This window comes from Lathamus discolor, chromosome 2, assembly GCF_037157495.1.
Source record: "Lathamus discolor isolate bLatDis1 chromosome 2, bLatDis1.hap1, whole genome shotgun sequence".
Classification (NCBI taxonomy): domain Eukaryota; kingdom Metazoa; phylum Chordata; class Aves; order Psittaciformes; family Psittacidae; genus Lathamus; species Lathamus discolor.
In genome coordinates, this window is record NC_088885.1 from 21793802 (window position 1) to 21814102 (window position 20301).

A 20301-nucleotide genomic window follows, 5' to 3' on the forward strand; every position below is an offset into this window, starting at 1 on the left:
CAATAAGAAATGTTATTTTATTAGTTATCATGGTGCACATTCCTTCCCTAACAACCTCCCTGAAAAGTTTAACTCTCCATGGAAAATAACTTAAAAAGGTAAAGAATAATCCAAGAAATTCCACAAAGAAAAACTGGGAATTAAAAAATCAAGGACAGTCAATCCATTTTACCAGTGTCATTCCCTAACACCTCTTTTTCTAAATTTCAAGGAAAAGGTCAAAAAGCAAGGAAATCGGGAGCTAGAGCCATCATCATTTTTATAACCCAGGCATCATACAGAACGTGGGAATATCTACCTTCAGAGCAGCAATTATCCTTGAAAAGATTTTCAAAGTAGCATACAACAGCAGACCGGGAACTGCCCACAAAAAGGGCAAAACAGATAATGACAGACCTGCTCTGGTAAACCATCAGCGTATAACTCCAAGATACTTATATTAATAGTTCCTTCCCAGTCTTTCTGTCCATCTATCTACTGTTATTTGCCTCACTTCCGCTGGTATCTTAATCCTAACCCTTTCAAGATGGGCAGCTCCAATAGACTGGCTTGTTTTTAATGTACTTTGATAGACAAATAAAGCTCTTTAAGTGCTAACAAGTCTGCATATTTAGGATTCAGTACTCAAGGAAGCGAGTGATTAAAATCTAGGGATTTCGCAAGACAAGTTCATAAGGGCTATAAATACAGCACATAGCATCAAAAGACCTCATCAGGCAGACATCTGAGTATCAGAAGGAGATGTAAGGCTTAAAAAAAAAATCAACGCTTCAAAAACAACATACCAAATTGATTAGGCAACACTGGAAGAATGAGTCCTACAGGAGACATTTTATTGTGTATATATGCCAAACATGTTTATGATTTCTTTTAAAAGACCTATCTTGCATTACCCTGATAGTACCAGATAGCTTGTGTCATGCCTGCCTTCCCACACTGTGTATCCCACAATAAACAACGCTGCATGCATTAGACAGATGTCCCTTCCAGGAACATACCACCTCCTGAAAGGGTACTAAAAATGTCCTTACTCTGCTGCTTTCAGAGCCAGATCATGAGCAAAGACCTCTGACCTTCTCAATCTGAGGCATGAGCATACAGAATATAAGCGCAGAGCTTGCTGCACCATGTTCAGGTGCAGGAGAAACCACTTGACCAGCTCTCTTGACCACGGTGCAGGCTGGAAACCTCCCTCTCTTGAAGAAGAACCGCACATTTGCTGAACCCTGCCGCGTGCATCTGATGGAAAGCTGCCTCTGCATGCAACCTTCTGGCAGGAGCACTGAGTTGGATGTAAGATGGCAGCAGCCGTGGTGCTAGCTTACTGAGCAGCCTGAGGTGGGCTACATAGGCAGTACTGATGCTCAGCACTCACCTGACAAAAAACCTTCCTGCAGACAGTGCACGAGCATGCCTGTGAGCTCCCCAGCGACAGGACTGGGAGAGTTTGGAAGAGCATTATGTGAGGAGGACAGAAATCCATGAAACTGCAAACAAACACCCCTCAGAAACCTCACGATGCTCACGCAAGGAGCAGTGACTGGAATTTCAGACATAAAATATACCATCTACCCTATACCAGGCAATGCTCTCTGTCTTTCACTGAGGTTTTGTACAGGGGCTGAGAAGAGCACCTATGCCCACCAGCTGAGCAGACTGCAAAACAGCAACGGACGATGCCCTGCCCTTTTTCAGAAAACAGATGCTGAATGGGACAAGCAACGGAGGAAAATCAGCCTTAAGCTGTCCCAGCACAAAGGGACATTTTTCCTCATTACAGCACAATAAACTTGGGGTGGAAGGGCACTGTATTTCCATTTAGGGTTTTTTGAGTTTGCTTTCTTCTTTTATTTCTCGAGCTAGCAGGGCTGAGAGCAACCTTGTATTTACCTGGCAGACCCCAGCTGTGGGTAGGGCCCTCACATCACGGCAGTGCTACTAACGTCTTTCCCGCTAATTAGTTTTGTCCGATTTCCTATTCTCTAGATCGAAAAGCAAGGAAGAGCTTCAAACACTTACTGAGGATGCCTCCTCCAATAGAGAATTACTCAGAAAAACTGCAATTCAGAATCAGTAAAGCCTCACGTCTTTTCTACAGAGGCCTTCTGAGTCTTACTTGCAGAGAAGAGTTTTTAATCAGGCAGCAGAAAGGGAAGGGCTTTCCATCTGGTGATTTTGAAATTCATGGTCAAAGGTTAACCTGTTTTTAACCTGAAAGTACAGAAAATCTCGAGGCTGAAAGAACACAGGTGTAAGGCCTGCCCTGAAAGTAAACCTTCGGAGGGATGTTACCAACCTGAACCCAGGCGATGAAGGCACATAGAGCCTGTACTACACCTTTCCTCACTCTCGGCTTCACAGACAGATCCTAAGAAGTGAAAAGGCAAAGTCCGTTTCAGAGAGTTCAAAATATAATCAGATTTCTCTGGCTGGCAGCACCGAAGGGGGAAAGGCAGTTTTACTAATTAAGATCTGAACTTCTGCTTCGACTTGAGTTTTTCATGAAGTTACTGGATATAACATGGTACTCATTCATTATAGGGTGCAGCACCCGCAGGGCAGTGAGTAATGGTTTTACTCCTACTTCAGTACTGGCAGCAGCATGTTGGACTGAAAAATGAACCTCTATTTCCTATCTATTTTTATAATCAGTTTATCTATCATCTGCTTAATTCTTACCCCCATATGCACGGCAGAAACAAAACATTTAAGTCTCAGTACTACCCTGAAATACATTCACAACACTGCCATTGACTCAGACTGCTAACCGGCGACACTGACTTGTAACCGAGGACAGCATTTGGCCCCAGACAGCACAGCTGTATTCTATATGAAAAATTCATGAGCTAAATCTTTTCACTTCTTTTATAAATAGGAGACAAAACAAGAGAGTCATCACTTAGTCAGCCAGGGAATGATTCAAAATCTAAACCTAGGATATCGTTTTTAGGAACATAACTGGCAATAAAGGCAAAGTACATTTTCTCCTCAGAAAAAAGATAGGCTTAAGTAACTTTATTTTATGCCACTTTTTTTTTTTTTCTTTCATTGACTGAAAAAGTATAAAATACCAACCAGACATAGCAGTAAGGTATCAGACACAAAATAGAGATCTGTAGTATTTCATGCCCAGGTATACTTTGCTGCAGCCCTGAAGTCAGACATGTTATTGAGCTCTGGTTTATTTGCGAGCTTTCCTGTTTCTCTAAACACAACCATTATATTTGGTATTTCATAACTAGCTCTCTATTATGAGGTGATACTAGCTGTGGAGGTGACAGCTGGCATGAACTTTTGAATCGAAGGGTCTCTTTCTCTCACAAGAGGCACTGTTTACTAAAAGATGATTACCCATGAGTAAATAATGAGTCACGATATCCTTAAAAAAGCAAATACACGGAGTTAAAGAATAATTTCTAACATGGGTAAACAGCACTGAAAATTGAATCACTTACGTGCACTTTTCCTAATATAGTGTAAAAAACTAGAAAGGCTATAGAAAGTAACCACAATTAGATAAAACTATGTTATAAGAGCTTGGAAAGTCTGTATCTCTTTTCATATGACTGTAAAGCACCATTTACAGACATACAAACAGGTAAATGCAGTCTTAAATACATACAGAAACAAATGGAACAGGGATTTTGGGTTGGCTTTCACAACACAAACACACCATGGTAGTTCTGTCATTCCTGATGTGTTACTACACTACCCTTATGAACAGTCCAGACCATTGAAATGCGATGTATTGGCAATCAGGCAGGAAAGCAGGACTGCACATCATCTAACACTGTAACTATAACACGCAGGTAAACTGCTCATTTTTACTGCATGTTATCGGACCACATCCCAGCACTCTGAGAATTTGCTGCTGGGGAATTCACCTTCAGACAATCACTGACAGTGGTAAAGTACTCTCCCCTCTGTTATTGCTACTTCCAGACTCATTTCTAATGCTACCATATATGTCTCTGAGTTCACCATTAGGCTCCAGAAGTTCCTCTGGGGAATATGACATCAGAACGAAGATTATGAAAAATATGCTTATACCACGTCCATTTGAAAGACCATTAATGTGTAAGGACTTTGCTTACATCACTTTGCCCCAGCCTCCCAGACACCAATAAAGCTCATCAGCAGTTTTAGAATCAAAATTAAATGGAGATTGGTGACCCTTGTGACATCTCAGCAGCTGACAGTGGTGGCTCTGGAGTGACAGCAAGAGTCAAAAACCATAAACACGCTCTGCTGTAACTGTGCCTTTTCACACAACCTTCTGAAGCGTTTACCTGTAAGGACTAAAGCAGAACAACCTGGACTGTAAAGAAAAAAAAATAAAGACAACCAGATTTAAGGACAATAAGGAATTACGTGAAGACAGGAAAAAACATGCACCTAACCCGTTTTCTTTGTGAACACTGCTGAGTTTGAAAAAGACCCAGACTGAAACTTGAAATGCATGTTGTACAAATTTTAGGATTAGTGCTCTTTACTTGACATGTTACAATCTGAAATCAAGGAAGAGAGGATATATTTGAAAAATTCATGAGGGTGAAATAGTCATGTTAGATTTCTTTGGGAAGCTGGGAAGTATTTCCCTGGTAATCTGTTCAGAGCTGGGTATGGCTACCACAGACTGGGGAGTGCGGCCCAGCTGGGGTACCAAGCAACTAGCGGAACATATACCATACCTGGTAGTTCTGACACGAAGACTAGAATCCTTTTTCCACTTTCTTCCCTGTGTAATTTTGCTAGCATATTGGCATTGGAATGTAATCCCTCCTGCTTTGTCCAGTCTACAACGTCTATATAGTTATTCACAGTTCAGTTTTTTGAAGAAATGTGATTTTAAATCACAGGTTTCTAAGAAGTTGTGATAACATTTTAAACAGCGTGTTTTAGAGAAGAACCGGACAGCTAGTGAGATGGCCAACCACCGAACAGAGCACGCAGCTTGCCCTAAAAGTTTCTTAAATTACAGACACTTACACTTCTGAATCAGGGTCACACATAACCTGCATAACCTACGAGGTACTCCTTATTTTTTGGCTGATTGATTATTGTTAAGATCACTGAAAAGGCATGGAGCAGCTTTAGCTACCAATGATCATAATAGAAAAGATGGCACTTCTCCACCAACAATCCATCAAACTTAAAACACTACTATAAAGGAAAGTAAAAAAAGACGGGTGCAATCAAGAGTACTTCAACTAGAATAAAGACCCCTTCAGGGCACTGTAACTGCCAGTCTGCAGCCTAAAGGGAAAACGAAGTAAAATCTAAAATGTCACATGGTGCTTACAAGATCAGATACACCTACATTAGGCAAATACAATAGAATCCTATTTTTCCTGTATTTTGATTTATATTATTAATGTGTAATTAAGAAAAAATATTACACTAAACCCAAGAAATTCTTCAAAGTATTTTTCCTTTTTTTCTTCTCATGATGTAAACGGTCCATATTCTTAACGTTGTTATACCAGAGTTAAATTATATCAGAGGCATTATTTAGTGTTCAAAATGAGAACATGTGAACTATAAAGAATGATCATACAAGAGGGGACTTCAATAGCTGCCTATCACTCATTCTATCAAAGTTGTATCATTCCATATTATATAGCTGCTGGTGCTTTATACAACTTAAGAATCCTATCCATCACTTCCAAGCTGATAACACAGGGACTGAAGTCTTCTAATAGATCCCTCTGCTAAAATGAAAGAAAACAACCCAAACAACCGACTTTCACTTTTTGCAGTTACCTTTTTCAACTGCTTTCAGCCATGTGTCACCAATATACACGTACAGACACTGTGCAGACTTTGCTAATGTCATTTTCCTTTCACTCTATTATTTTTCCAACTCCTCCCTGAACTCTCTGCTGTTTAATCTCTTCTGGCCAGAAAAAATAATAACTAACTTTGGTACACAAAAGGGAACACAATGTTCTAGGACTGGGCTTATGTGAGCTGTAGGAAAACGGTACAAATCTGAGAAGAGCTGGGATTGCCGTAGCGTGACGTCATGACCTCTGTTTACAGCCATAAATTATGCTGGCAAAGTGACAGCGTTCTGCATGACTCTGTGTTGTATTATTTGTTCTCTGTTTTTATTATTGCTGTGCCTGTCTTTGCGTTACTGACTCTGGTTACTTTGTCCAATTTGATAGCGGTCTAACCAAACGTGTATTTCTCCTACACGTCCAAGTAGAAGACCCAATTTTACTGTCAACACAGCCAGATCAAAGCAGCTAACCTGTTATCAAAACATCAAGGCCAACGCCTTAATAATGTCCTAATTTCTTATGTTAACCAAAGAGATAAAATTATTCTTAATTAACAACAGGTAATTCAGCAGAAACATAACTTGAAGGTAAGTGTTGACAGTATTGACTCAAAACCAGAATGCATTTACTACCAGAAATTCAGCCCTAAAACGCTCGAAATACATGTGCTATACTGTTATCCAGAGATAACAGAAGAGTACAGTATCTTAATTCAGTAGGATTTGTTATATTTGTTGAATTACATCATTTGATTAGAAGACATTAGCCTGGATTAAAAAGGGAAGGGCATTAATTACTTTAAATATTAATACCAGCGGCTAACTGACATATAAAGGTATAAGGACTCCTATACTGAGTTTTTACAAACTTCCACCAAGTTTTTCATAAAGACATCCGTAAACAAGAAACACAACAAAATTCACTGAGACTGTGCACTACATCACAAACAAAACCCCCAAACAGGCGATGCAGCAAAAGTCTTTAGACAGACAAACAAACAAGAGCATGGTATAAATTTAACCTCTAAATCAAGATATTAGGCTTGCCATATATACAGCTGCAGATGGCTGGGTATACTGACTTCAAACGTAGGACTGTAGATAAAATTACTTCCACCTTAAAAACACACTGTAAGCAGATCATTTTGCTCACAAAACCTGTTGAACTTTGGAAAACGGTGAGCTTGTATCACCTGCCTTCACTTTTGCCTTTCTCATTGCCCTGGCAGTAATAACCACTGAAGGCAGTCTCATATTAAGTTTTATTTTGGAGTCCTGACCCCTGATTTCAAACATTGAAGGAAGATGTGTATTTACGAAACTTACATAATGTTGACTGAATTTCAAAAATCACTGTTGGGATCGTAACATCTTTCTGGCTTTCTTCACTTCTGAGCATCACTTAAGGTCAAAATCTGCCATTGATATTCACCAAGACTTTTCCACATGGAAATGAGACAGCAATTCCACCGCTCTGATATTATTAAAAAGGTAGCTCATTCACTATTAGGAACATTACTGAAGAAAACACATCCAGGTAAATTAGCAGTAAAGTATCACAAAGACTGCTGGCATCTGCTGGCTATAGGCTAGCAGCTCAGATCTGCTATGCTGATACAGTATATAAAAGGAATAACACCAGACACCACGTTTTCTGACTCAAAATACATCCATCCAAAACCACAAAAAGCATGTAACGAACATGAATCCCCAGAGATTACCCTTAATACAGACAAGCTCAGCAAAACTAAGCATTTAAACTGTAACTTCTGATCTGCCCATCTGCTTTCCTCACTTAGCCCTGCTCTCCAGATGGGAAAACAGGTGAGGTCTTGAATTACTCATATGTCACTCTGTAGTTTTGCCCACACCCTTCTTCCTGTTACACCATCACCCAACTGTTGGGAAATTTGGATCTCCTAACAGAGATTGCAACTCTTAACCTTCACACAGCGACAGGTAAAGCTTAGCTCTATTCTATCCCATGCCTCGCTACATCTGCCAGGTTGAATCTCCCAAATTCTTCGTGCCTGCTGCTCTTTCTGGGTTTAAATACTTGTTCTCTTAAAGAAATAAAAAACGACATTGAGGTTTTCACAATCCTAATTCGCAAATTGTTTCAAGCTCTTTTAGATTAGATTACTTTCCAAAGCAAACACAGTAATACTATACTACTCTCATTTCCCAAACACAGCCAGGCTTATGACTCTGCAGCATACACAAAACATTTGCTTCTTTCCGCTGACGATGCTCACAAATGGCTTTCACTGACTTCAGGAGATCTTTGCAAAAGTGCAGGATGTTCCACTCATCCAAAGCTATTTAAAGGAGCAAGACCTAAAGAAATACTGACAAGATTAGGCATAATGTATCGGGAAACTCTCAGCTACAAAACATTAAAAGGAAAAAATCAGACTGTAGATTTGATCTTGTACATCTGGATTTATGAATGGTAAATATCTGCCTTTAAATATTTTTCCTGCACCACCAATTAATTCAGCTGCAGATTTACGATCATCAAAACGGTCTACAGCTATATCTACACAGACACGTTTTGAAGAGATTGAGCTCAAGTTATAACTTGGCTTTGAGTTGAACTTCACAAAGGGGAGTCCAAGCTTTTCATCTTATTGCATGCTATGCTTGCCCGGACAGCAAGCAATATCCCGTCAGCAAGCCACTTCCCCTTTGCCTTCTATCTCCAAGGTAAATTGCTGACAAACCTACCTGCTAGTCCTCATAAACTGAGGAAATAAAATATGTGAAAAATATTGAGAAACAGAAAGCTTTTAGAAAAAAAAAAAAGAAGCAGCAGCAGCAGTCTGCAAAACACGGGTTAAACTGATGCGAACTTGCATTATGGGCATGAATTTTCAGCTGCCATTTGTGGATGAACTCGCGCTATGAGCAAAGATAAGGGGATGTACACGCCTTGGCTGCCAGCCAGTGTCCACATTGGTCCCCACAGGGCTGCCTTGTGAGTAGGTGCATTAGTAAAGGGCAAGGGAAGACTGTCTGCTTGAGTTCTCAAGTTTTGTGGCTGAATTACACCACTTTCTTGCCTGCAGAACTTGGGTTTCTTGCTGGAGAGACACACAACCCAAAAAATGAGATCTCTGGAAAAGTTTCACGGAGCCAAATTAGGCGGTAAAGGTCAAGGGAGGGGGGACGGCAAGGGTTCATCAAGCAGTTTGCTTATGTAAATTTGGCTTTTTATGCTTACAATCCCATGAGCAAAGCATGATCAGAAAATGACTCCTAACACCAGCCAAGTCCTGGCTATTTTTATGCCCATATGACTCTTTCTATGGGATCAGCGGTAATGATCTTGAGCATTGGACCCTTACATGCAAACGTGAGAGCACGAATCCTGGTTCTAAGTTTTAAGTAATCTCACAACTTCAGTGCATGCATTAAAAATGCATTTAGGGCACTAATTAAAGTTACAGAGCAGCTTAAACTGTGCAGTCAGTTGCTTTCTTTTATTTTGGCATGAATTCATAATATTTTTATTGACTCCCCTGAATTTATTAAGGGCATTCCTGGCAGACCAGCTTATTTTTCTCTACGCTTCCCATTAAGTGAACCTGTCTTAAATTATTTTCCACTTCACTCATCTCTAGCCAAGTAAACTGCAACTCCCTGTATCCGACTGCCCATCTCAAGATGATGTTCTTCAGGAAGTTTCATTCAGAGAATGGCTGAGGCTGGAAGGTGCTTCTGGAGACTTTCTAGTTTTCCCCCTGCTCAAGCAGGGTCACCTGGAGCAGGCTGCTTAAGACCACGTACACTTTGGGTTTTAATATCTCCAAGGATGGAGAAGCCACAGCCTCTCTGGGTAACCTGTGCTGGTGTCCAACAAGTCAAAACGGTCTTGCTATTTCTGCAGAGGCAGCGAAAGGAAATGCTTGGGGGTTTCGCTATATGCAAAATTTCAGACTATTTTTCTTTCAGCTATTTGAGTTCTCTGTTCCTTGGCACAGAACCTGAAATTTGGTAAGCAAGGCCCTTATGACAGGAATTAATCCTGCTGTCCCTGTGAAAATCTAGTCAGAAAACGGGGGAGAGGGGCTTGCCTAAATTTATTTGTGCTCCACAAAAATTGTTAGTATTTGGAAAAAAAATCCATCTTGTTTCATTCAGATGCTTGAATTTACCAGCTATCAGGGATTCCAGAAGACCTGACATCTAAATACAGGAGGAACCACGTTATATATATACATACGTTTCCCCATATACATAGCTTCACACCAGGAACCAGGCACTGCAAAGAACCCAGTGCAGAGCTTTGAAGGACAGAGGTAGGGTCCTGACTGCAGAAAAAGTGCAGCCATGTCTGCTCTCTTCCCCAGAAGAGTTCAGGGAGCCTGCACAAGTTCAGCCCCTTGCCAGCCCACACTGCCTGCCTCTGGGACTGCAGTCAGGCAAACCAAGGAGGAGAGGCCAGGGGAGAGCAGCCGCCTGGCACACCAACCCTAGCCCTAGGGCAGCCTGGGGAAAGCCTGCTTGTCCCTCCTCTTACAGCCATCACACCAGAACCATGACCTGGATGAACTGGCAGGGCTCCATCCACTCCATGTCCTCTGGTTTGAGGGGCTATGCAAGCCCCTCACCAACAGATGCCAACAAGAGTACTCCCAAAGCCTGGCCGCTGGGCACTGATCCCTTCGATCTCTCACAAAGAATTTAAAAGAAGGGCTTGATAATGAACGATTAGGCAGGTGGGGGAAAATGCTGCAGCACTCCACAACTGACAGGTTCGGTCATAAGCGGGTTTGACCACAGACAGTGAACACAGCACGCAGAGCTGTGCTGCAAAAGGAGGGCTGAAGGCAAACACCTGTAGGCCTGGGGAAGGAATGGGCAATCTGCCCTAAAGTAGGGCAGAGGAGAGAAGGAGAGGGAAGCAACAGAGGAAGGGAAGCATCATGGCCTGGCTGTCCCTCCTCCCAAGTATCCTATGCCAAAGCAAGTCACCTTATCAACATCACTGCGAGTGGGATGGGGGTACCAGAAGGGCTAGCTCAGGGAACAGCTCTACAGAGAGGGTATGACCAGAGCCCTCCCTCACTCAGGAATTAGGGAATCCAGCACTTCCCTGCCCCAGGCCAAACCATTCCCACCCATGCCTAACCTCTGAGCAGAAAAAAGCATTCCTACCCTCACAAGATTGAAGAGTGCTTTGATAAGAGGCCTCTTGAAGAGACCACAGCAGAAGATCCTTCTGCCTCGCAAAACACTCCCACCATCCACCAACTGGAAAGGCATGGCCAGAATGGCTGCAAGCACATTACCTGCATCCCACCGGGAGAGTAACAGTGGGTGAGATTCACCTTCCCTGGGCAGAGGATGAAAGCAAAAGGGCTTCCCAGGAGGCCTGACTTCAGAATAGTCTCTGGGTTCTTCCAGAGTTCAATGGAAATGAAGACAGCTGCCATCACACAGTATCTTGGGCACCAGCCCACTTGATGAAAAAGGTGGGTTTGTACATTTCAGAGGTTATCACCATTTTTGACAACCTGTCACGCCAGTGGTCACATACAGGCACAGCAGAACTGCCGAGTGGGAGGGCAACAGAGGGAGATGCCAAAAAGGCAGTAGGACTTGAGATGTAATAAAACAAACCAGCACCACCAAGGAACCCAACCCTCAGCAACACAGAAAGATGAGAAGACAACAGCACAGAGTCTGATCAATACAATGGCAAGCAGGACTCTTGTCATTGACTCATCCCTTTTGGTGGCAAGAAGACCCCAAAGGCCCCATTGAGAGAACAGCAGATGATACCAAGGACACTGCAACCCACTCTGCCAACAGCAGGCATGTGGCAAACGCCTTCTATATCTGCCAGACTGAGCAACCAGACCAACTGATGGGACATCCTACAGGGAAATGAGGTTGAGGATGCCATCTCCATCCATAGGCCTCTTCAAGAAAAGAAAATGTCTCTAGTATCTCTGTCCTATTTCTGGCAAAGGAGAAAAGTGTGAAGTATCTGAGGCAGGGTACCTTGGGGTAAGGGGAAGAAAAACTTGAATGCTAAGTTGGATAATCAGGTTAGATACCTTCATGGTGCAGAACTAAGTGATTTTCAACACAAAATTCACAAATACCCAGTGACAAACTACTGTTACATGTGTACAATGATGTGTACATAAGGTCCCCATATTCAATATAACCAACTGCATTCCCTGTGGTCTGATGTTCAGAATCATAGAATGGTTTGAGTTGAAAGGGACCTTAAATACCATTTAGTTCAACCCCCCACACACACACTCCTTTCAATGCGGCCCAGCACACAGTTCTCTTTCTGGGCTGCGAGCGCACACTGAAGGTGGCTCATGTTGAGCTTCCCATCAACCAACACCCCCAAGTTCTTCTCCTCAGGTCTGCTCTCAATCCGTTCTCTGCTCAACCTGCAGCTGTGCCAGGGATTGCCCCAAACCAGGTGTAGGACCTTGCACTTGGCATAGTTGAACTTCATGAGGTTGGCACTGGCCACCTCTCCAGTCTGTCCAGGTCCCTGTGGATGGCATTCCTTCCCTCCACCGTGTCAACCAAACCACGCAGCTTGGTGTCATCGGCAAACTTGCCGAGGGCGCACGCAATCCCACTGTCCGTGCTGCCACAAAAATGTTAAACAGCGCCAGCCCTAAAACTAATCTCTGAGGAACACCACATGCCACTGGTCTCCACTTCGACACTTAGCTGTTGACCATTACTCTCGGAGTGGATCTTCCAGCCAATTCCTTATCCACTGAGAGGTCCATCCATCAAATCCATGTCTCTACAATTTACAGACAAGGATGTTGTGCGGGACAGCGTCAAATACTTTGCACAACTCCAGGTATATGAGATGAGTCACTCTTCCCTGATCCACCAATGCTGTCAACCAAATTTGAAGGCCACCAAATTTGTCAGGCATGATTTGCTCTTAGTGAAAGCATGTTGGCTGTCACCTATAACCCCCCTACCTTATCATAGTTTCCAGGAGGATCTTCTCCATGAAGTTTCACAGTTTCAAACAAAGATAAGAGGAAGCATTGTCTTCAAACACAACTATTACTACATATGGCTAAGAACACTTGAAAGTGAAACAGTACCATCTGTGGATTCTAAACCTTAGCTTTGTGCATATACTCAGATACCTGAATTAAAGTTGCATAATCAACATTAATTTTGGTGTCTCTTTTCCTTAGTGCTTGACCTTTGAAATCAGCAACTTACGCAGTGAAACAGTTTTTCCAAGTCTTCTGGCACAACTAAGCTATTTTATTCTGGTCACATAGAGCAATTGAATAAACCACATCTCTTCAGTAAGTCACATCAGTGAAACTGGCATAACATAAAACACATGCAATTCAACGCTGCACAGGAAGTACTCTGTGTTCAGGCTTAATTTTCTCTCTATTTGTAGAAATAAAATTATATTTTAATAATTAATAAAAGTAATTATTTTGTTTCAAAAATTAAATTTGCCACAAAGATTTTATAGGCTAATACTCTTTTAATGCTATGTGCGTATGCATGTATATCCTGGATTTACATGGATATAACTGCACAGAATCTTCCCTGTTTATCTAGCTGGATAACGTGTGACACCTTATCTTTTTTAGGAGAATAAATACAATATGGAAAGTAAGACACCTAACCTATAAAAGAAGGCTCAAGATAGCCATTTCCAGAAGCCATGAACAAAGTTATTCAAAGCCTTACACAGGCTTAGCCTAAGCTAAGCCTAAAATCAGGTTGGACGGGGCTCAGAACAACCTGATCTAGTGAAACACGCCTCTGCCCATGGCAGCAGGGTTGGACGAGATGAACTCTAAGGATCCTTCCCACCCAACCCATGCTATGATTCTATACACTTTGAAGCACCTTGCACACAAACACACCCTATTTTAAAAAAAATATTAAAAATAAATACAGAAAAATTACAAACAAACAAACAAACAAAAAATAATCCCAACCAACCAACCAAAAATGAGAGAGCCCAGGATAAGTCAATAAACCGTGGAAATAAAATTATTTTAATGTAAAGCTAGAAAGCAGATGGTCAGATGTCACATGAAGGCAATCCTACCTGTCAAGAGTGGCAATGAGGTAGGCAAATGGGCTACAAATTATAAGATTCTGCTAAAAGCCAGAGGAAAAAACAAAGGTAAAGAAGAAGTAACTTCAATTTATTAGTACTTGTTCATTCCATAAGTAGGAAACCAAAAAGCAGTAGCAGCAGCACTGCATACCTGCTTGGTACATCTTGGCAAGAGCACATGGTAAGTAGCTGGCATAGCTGAGTTAAGGGAAATAACAGTCATGGGTGGGAGGTGGAGAGTTAACAGTATGCTAAAGGAGGCCAAAGTGCAAGACTAAGTCAGTGGAAGTAAGACATAAAGGTCTGCAAACCCACGAAGCACGAGAAAAGAAAAGGCACAGCATTCAAGAATGTTGTACAAATGCAGATAATGAGAGCAAACATGACACATGTCGTAAGGAAGACATCTTGCAATGGTGATGAAACAGCTGTTCTTACCCACAGAAGTATATTTTTCTTGTGAGTATTTTAAAAAAGGTTCATCCATATGCGTGTCACTAAGATTTCAGTTACCGAGCAATTATCCAATGATCCTACTACTTATGCAGTTGACAAGCACTTCTAAGTTTCTTCAAAGAGCTCCTTTATTTTCCTACACCACAGCTGTTACAAAGCATATCCTACAGTCAAGCAACATTGCTGCTGTACCTGTGGCTTACAGTTCGTTTCCTCCAACTCCCATGAAGAAACGAAGAAGGCATTCAAGCATCACTGTTAGAACAGGCAAAAATATTTAGCAGGTGAGCAAAATTAATGATCTTCTATCTATTCTGTGTATGCATTGCAAATGCATACATATTAGCAATTTGTTTCTGTATCCACCAACTTCACTCCTTCCCCATCCAGCAAAGACATTTTGACTCTAAATTCACTTGAAGAGACACTAATCTTCTTGCCCCGTTTTCTACCTTACTGTTAGGCAGTTTGACAATCAGTCCTTTTATTTCTTCCAATGGAAAACAGAACCCGAATTTATTGGATTAGGTTCACCAGAGGACAGAGAACAGCTCTGTAAGCTAGAATGATCACACTGCTTTCACGCGTATAATCTAATTATAACATAAGAGTATTTGCTGGTTTAGTTCATCAGTAAAAATCATTATGATTCTGTATACTTAAGACACTTGAGGTTACACAGTGGTTTTTTTTAAACTGTAATTTATTAACTTATCCTTTGACTAATTTATTAAGTTGCACAAGACCATAATTTCTAACAAGCTACAATAGATCAGAGTAAAATATGATTTTTTATGACCAAAAGCATTCAGAATTTAACACACAGTTTAATTTTTGCATTTTAAAAAAAACCTCCAACATTATATTTGCTTATAATTTCATCCTATACATTTGCAGGCTGCACGCACTTCAGCAGCATGACCACAAACTGACAAAGCTAACAACAGAATCGAGTTTTCCAAACAACTTTTTTCCTTGCATTGTCCCTCTACCATAACCATGTTTAAAGTAAAATAGTGATGAGTAATGGAAACAATCTCGTTCACGTGTTGTGAATTAAATGAGAGAAACAACTTAGCAAGACTTAATTACTTTATTCAGAATGTCCTCTTGGACTACATACAACCAATGAAACAACAAAGAATTGAAGAGATACAATTCTTTAATCATGACACAGAAATTATATTTATTTATAGTCTGCCCTTGATTTTCCTCACAACAGTTCTCATAATACATGCATTGCTCAGTTAGTTATCCCTGTAAAACATGTAAAATCCTACCTCATCCCCGAGAAGACAGAGTGTGCTCCACTGCACAATGGCAAGTTTAAAAGGCAACAGAAGCAGTATTGCCACACTAATAGCCATGTGAATTATTCTACTTTTTATCCCATCAAAGACAGGGTAAATTAACGCAAGCAGACCCCTGGAATAACATACCTCTACTGCATTTTCCAGTACAGATCTCCTCGGCCACCTCAGAGGCCTTACTTTCAGTTAGGCAGATAGAGGGAGAGTACTTTCGTGACTTAGCAGAATTCTGCTGTCCTAAACCTGAAGAGCTACTGAAGAGCATGCATTTATTTATGTGAATGGGGCCATACAGGAGAGAACGTAGGACTGCAGATGTAGCTATTTCTGAAACCTGGAAAGGAGGGAACAAAGACAAACAGTGGAAATATTAAGAAAATCTTTTCTGATCAGTCCCGTCTGCTGGGAAATTCACAAATTCTGATCCTGACTATACTCTCTAGAAATCCACAGCATCAACGTGCTACCTCATTCCCTGCAAGTAGGTGGACAGTGCCCCAGCAGCATCTCCTCCTTTCCTATGGATGCCACATTCTTTTGTGCTTTGGAAATCCATCATGAGGAAGGATAAGACAGAGAAAATACACAGCTCTGCATTGCTACCCTGCATCCTGCAGTTCAGCTCTGCCTTCTGCCATGACAGCCGTCTCCTATTAAAGAGCAAATTAGTTTGGCTGGAAGAATTTGAACTTCCCAAGTCCTAGAAGGAAATTAAAGACATGAGGGCTCACATTCATATGCTACCTTCCTTCTCCTACCTTCCCTCATCTCAGGCTATTTATCTGACCTTCTTTCATATGCATGCCTCTTTTGCCTTCTTCAACTTTTACTAATAAGCAAACCTCAAATCAGTAAACCAGCATATGATGGAGGAGAGATAATAAGCTCCAGAATTTCCTTTTCCAAGGAGCCAAAATTCCTGGTCTCACCCTTCCGGTAGCAAATGAGATTCTTGCTGGAGGATGTCCTGCCTCAAATCAGGTGGGTTTTTTTGAGGTTTCATCTCTTGATTGCCTTCCAAACAGAATCAAATTTCAAGACATGCTACACTAGACGATAAACTCTGACAAACTTCCATGATTTCAGTTTAGTAACCCTTCTCCTCCCTATTTCTCTCTTGGCTGGGGTATTATATATAGCCAAGAGGAAAAATTCTGCTCATCATCAACAACAGGGAAGCCAGGAGAGGATATATGCCTACCACAGATAGGTGTTATTCTACAAGCTTTTTTATGCAACACCAGTATCTGTTATCACTAACAATTTATATGCTGTAGCATATAAAAAAGTGTACGAAAACACTGCTACCTCTTTCTACTCAGCAAAAGAACATTCCCACACAGGAGGAGACAGCACAGTAACCTTGACTTTACATAATGACTTTGATATGCAAAGAATTTCAAAAGCACTGAACAATTCGGAGTAGCCATGATGTGCTCAGCACTAGCTCGTACAAGACTTGATCCAAAACCACTAAAAATCAATGGGAGATTTTTCCATCGACTCTAACAGACTCCAGTTTGAGCCTTCTCAGCTCTGAACATCAGAGTCCGCAGAGTTAGAAGCTGATGCAAACCACAGCTAAATTCTTCCTTTTCCAACACAGATTCATGTGATGTTTAAATTTCCTCAGGATCATCAAGTAGCAGCGCTCTCGGTTTCACAACTGGTATGTTAGGACTAGATTATTCCATCATCAGCAAGTAACAATGGAACACACCAGCTCATCCAAAGGTCAACAATTCAAATGAACTGAAGGAAGGCTGAGACTAATTTAAAGGTCCTGGGACTAATATGAAGGCTGATTTTGAACCAGTTAGTAGAAAAGAAGAGAAAAGGTCTTGTGAGGAAGGAAGTAGGCATATCCAGTTTCACAAAACTTTTGTTGTCATTGTGCTTTAAACCACTGTTCTATGAGAAAATGAAGTGCTATACTTCCCAGTGGCTTCATCCAGCTTCTTCACTTTAAAAAAGGCTATAAATTTAAATAGTTACATCATTTGCAGCCCAAAGTAAGGGAGAGAACTCAAGCCTCTAACTGTAAGGCAATACTGCTAATGCAGTTGCACTGATTATGATAAAGTCCCCTGAAAATTACCTTGTTACTACATAGATTTCTTATAATGATCAAACCTTTTGCTCTGGTTTTGTTTTTTCTTGTTTGGTTGGGTTTTTTTTTCCTTTTTTCTCAACTGTTTATTTGGGAATTGGAGCTGAAAAAACAGAAACCAGAAAACCTAGTAAATTGTCCCAACACACAAGTAGCACTGAACTGCAAAAGGGAAACAAACCGCTTTATAAAGAGATCCACAGTCTACCGATTATGCAAATAGGTATTTACGACAGACTAAGTTTTGTAAATAAAAGCTAAATATATTACTATAACTAGCAGAAGGCTCCGTCCGAATGCATGAATTTTGTGTTAAGTTCAGATAATAAAAGGAACACTGTGTATACTGTAGAAAAAGAAGTCTCATTCGCCCTCCGGAGCTGGAGCCGGTATTCCTTACGGCATTTTCAACCTGGGCTTCTCCTCCCACCGCCTGCATGACACGAGTGCAAACAAGGTTTCTGGGGACCACGGAACTACCGGGCTCCCGGCGCTGAGCGGAGGAGGTGCGACCCTTCCTACCGGCAAACGGCTCCGCACGGAAGACGGTTTTCCCTTTCCCTTTACACTCATACACTGCCCAACCAACCCACCCACCGCAGCTTCCAAGCTGTTCTGCATTTAGTTAACAATTAACACATTTGACTTTTTAACTTCACGGATTTCTGCTGCTTTAGAAAGTCAAATACAACTTGCATGGATAAACTCTTAACGGGGAAACGCCACCTATGCCGCAAACATAAATAAGGGCACGCCGGCAGACACGCATACCGCCGGCTCTCCCCCTGTCTCCCCCGCACCGCTGTGACAAACACCGGCGGTGTCACCGCTCCCCTCCCCGCCGGGCCGGGCCGCTCGCCCCCCGCCGCTCCCAGGTGCTGCGACTCGCGACGGGCAGCGATCTCCGCCGCCGCTGCCGCCGCGCTCCCCGCCGGTGACACATAAATACAGCGGCGAAGAGCGCAGCTCGCCTCGCCCGCGCCCGAAGCTCCCTTCTTCCCACTCCGGGACGGGCACCGTCCACGAAGGGGGACAGCGCTCCGAGCCCCCGGGGCGCCCCGGCCACCAGACCCCCGGCCGGAGCGCCCGTCCACGCCTGCGCTGACCCCCTCCCCACCCCGCCGAGCGGGAGCCGGGGTGACTTACCGGCGGAGCGGCGCTGCGCTGCGCTGCGCGGCCCGGCCGGCGCCCCTCGCCGCCCGCCCGCCCGCCCGGGCGCGGTGCCTCTCGCCTCGTCCCTCCCGCTAGGCGCCGTCTGGCTGCGGACGTGACCTGGATTCCCCCCGCCTGCGCCGCCGCCTCCCGCAGGGCCGCGCACACGCCGCGCCGCGCCGCGCTGCGCCCCCCGCGGCCCTCCCGCCCCGTCGCCGCCGCTCACCTCCAGCCGCCGCGACCCGCCTCGCCTCCTCGCCGCCCCGAGCGAATCGCGGCGGAGCGCAGCGCAGCGCAGCGCAGCGTTACGCAACGCCGCCCGCGGCCCCTCCGCGCCGCGGAGAGAGGGGCGCCGGGAGGAGGGTGCGGGGCGGAGGGAAGCCGCGGCGGAACCGGAGCCGAAACCGCCCCCGGCGGCCACTTGTAGCGCCACCGGGGCGGGCGCCCGCAGGCAGCCGGGATCTCCCTGGCTGTACCGGGGCAGGGCGGGCCGCGGGGCGCCGCCGGTCCCCGCTGGTCCCCGAGGGCTCGGGCGCTGAGGTGTGGCGGCGCGGCTGCGGGGGGACCCGCGGCGCTTTGCTGCCACGGGAAGTTGAAACCCCACGGCGGCAGCGCCGCAGCGTGCGACCCTGGGTCGGCCCGGAGAAGGAGGACTCGGGCTCCGCCGTGTTCAGAGGCTAAAGGCAGCGGCCCCCGCTAACAACTTCGCCGCGGGCACGGAGGCTGTGCCGCCGCCTCGGGAAGCGAGCACTCAAGCCAGCCGAGGCTTTGCGCAAACACAGCGTCAAAGCGCTTTCCGACTGCACCTTCTGCATCCTGCCGGGCAGTGCCGGTTATTTCCCCCCGTGCCTTTCCCTGGCGGGCTTTGACAGGTACACCACACCAGGAAGCCTCCCTCGCAGGGGCACGGGCAGCCCCGGATGGGGGGTCCCTCTCTGTGGGGATGCCCAGTGGAGGCTGTCCCCGCGCCCCTGCATCTCTGGGTTCGGGGAACCCAGGTCTGGGTTGGGCAGGCCATTGGTCCTGCAGTCATACGACCCCTGCAGGAGGCCGCAGGGATGAGGCAGGCTGTACCTACCCCGACAATGGGAACAGGAAGGCTGATGGGCCCCTGGCCTCCAAATCCCTGGGAATCCGAGTCTCACAAACACAATCACTGCACCTCAGCCCAGCACAAATGCTGCTCCTTGCCATAGCAAGGCCGGCAGTTTTGGGAGGCCCTACATTGCCTGGACGTCGGTCAGGAAGGATGTGCGAGGGAAAAGATTACAGCACATCCCCACCTCCCATCTCTAATTCATGCGGCATGGAAAGTGAGGAAGGAGAAGCACCCAGAGTCTCATTAACAGCTATCAGCTCGCGCGAGTAAGATGGCGACTGAAGTAACAGGCGT

General features: G+C 44.1%; 1 protein-coding gene across 26 annotated transcripts in view; it reads right to left on the reverse strand.

Moving 5' to 3' along the window:
• THRB (thyroid hormone receptor beta) overlaps positions 1–20301 on the reverse strand; it is a 173229-nt gene that overhangs the window by 140745 nt on the left and 12183 nt on the right. For 7 of the 26 annotated variants that reach the window (XM_065666097.1, XM_065666101.1, XM_065666082.1 and 4 more), the window contains exon 1: positions 19135–19378. The exons of 12 other annotated variants lie outside the window; for them this stretch is intronic. The gene's annotated coding sequence lies outside the window, so the exon portion shown is untranslated. Of the gene's footprint in view, positions 1–2296; positions 2369–14528; positions 14542–18902; positions 18971–19134; positions 19379–20301 lie in introns of those variants that run through there. 7 more of the 26 variants (XM_065666105.1, XM_065666094.1, XM_065666098.1 and 4 more) reach the window with 6 other exon arrangements.